Source organism: Echinops telfairi, unplaced genomic scaffold (assembly GCF_000313985.2).
Source record: "Echinops telfairi isolate 266 unplaced genomic scaffold, ASM31398v2 ScPeMD7_31;HRSCAF=116, whole genome shotgun sequence".
Lineage (NCBI taxonomy): Eukaryota > Metazoa > Chordata > Mammalia > Afrosoricida > Tenrecidae > Echinops > Echinops telfairi.
The window spans coordinates 4,037,963-4,039,566 of NW_022103928.1; positions in this window are offsets into that span (position 1 = coordinate 4,037,963).

Below are 1,604 nucleotides of genomic sequence, written 5' to 3' on the forward strand. Positions count from 1 at the left end.
TTTCATCTTTTTGTGCCATGGCATGTGGGTGAAGTCTACTTGCCAATCTTGTCTTCTCATCTTATAGGTGGGGAAGTTTGGTTTAAGTCCTTCCTGCAGTCTGACAGAGGCACAAGTCTGGCAGGCAGACCAGTGTTCACAAGGGTTTGCAAAGGGCAGGTAATGAAACAGGTTGAACAAAATGGTCAAAGTTTTTTGGCCGATGTAAAAAGAGTGATGGATCTGTTGTACGATGGGGGCTGCTTGGGCTTGAGGTAAGGCTAGCTTTTCGTGCAGCATTACCCACCCTTATGGGGTTAAGATTCCTCCCTAGGACAGCAGGGAGTGTAATTCCGTGTCTGTAAACTGTGGGTGGACATTGGGCAGTGACAAGAAGAGGATGGGAGAAGGGTGAGGCTGGTTTGAATTAGTTAGACTGTGGGCAACCGTGTCTTCTCGGTTATTTTCCTGTGTCACCGGGGAATCATTAGTTTTATGCCCTTCATATTTCTTATACTGTAATCCTTTTTTTATAATGAGCACATTCATTTCTCCTTTGTCATTAACTTCTTGGCAAACAGCTTTCTGTATACTTTTCTGACTATTTAAGACTTACTATCTCCATCTTAATTTTTTTGGCTAACTGGCCTGCTATCCACCCGACATGTAAGGGGCCCAGAGGACAATGATTGAGAAAGACAGCTGTCAATTCCCATGACAGAGTCCTTGGAAGGGTGTAAAGGACCAGAGAAGGAAGCAAAACAGAGAAGGCAGCCCCTGTATTGAGCAGAAAGACAAAACCTTACCCACTACCTTGATTGTTACCCCGGGCTTGGCAAGGGTGATGAGGGTCATGGAGTCTAGGATCGGTCAATCCTTGACAACTATGCCCAGTAGCATTCACGGTGGGTCAGGGCTTGAGGGACTGGCCTTTTACTGCTGGGTGCTGAAGGACAGTCAATTCTCCAGTGGCTCCGTTGACCGCATGCTGGACAAGTCTTGTTGGGCAGACCAGGTTGTGGGCAGCGATTGGCCCAGTGACCTTGCTGGCTACACTTGAAGCCAGCTTCTGGATGTGGTCTGAAACTGCTCTTTCCAGGGACTGGGAAGGATGCCGATGTCTTCTTGGTTGCTGAGGGCCTCAAGGCTGCAATCAAGATGTGGGTCTGTAAGTTTGCCTTCTGGTGATTTGGGGACTCCCTGTCTTCCTCTGCCTGCTCCTCTCTGGTATTAAAAACTTTAAAGGCCATGTTTACCAGGTCTGAGACAGCAGTCTGAGGGCCGTCATGGGCTTTTCAAAACTTTTTTTAAGGTCTCGAGTTGATTGAGTAATGAAATGTGTGGTGAGGACTGTGGCCCCCGCTGGTGAGGCTGGGTTTAGGTGGGTGTATTGGGTAAGGACTTTAGTCAAGCCATTTAAAAATGCTGCCTGATTTTCATCCGTCCTTTGAGTAATCTCCCTAAGCTTATCAAAATTAACTGCTTTGTGAGAAATTGCCTGGAGGCCAGCCAAGATACACTGGAGCAGTTTATCTCAGCAAGCCGGCCATCCTGGCCTGAGTATTGGTCTGGTAACTCCAGCCTGGTTCCTGCCTCGGGATGGCCTTGGTTGGCCTGCCTCGGGA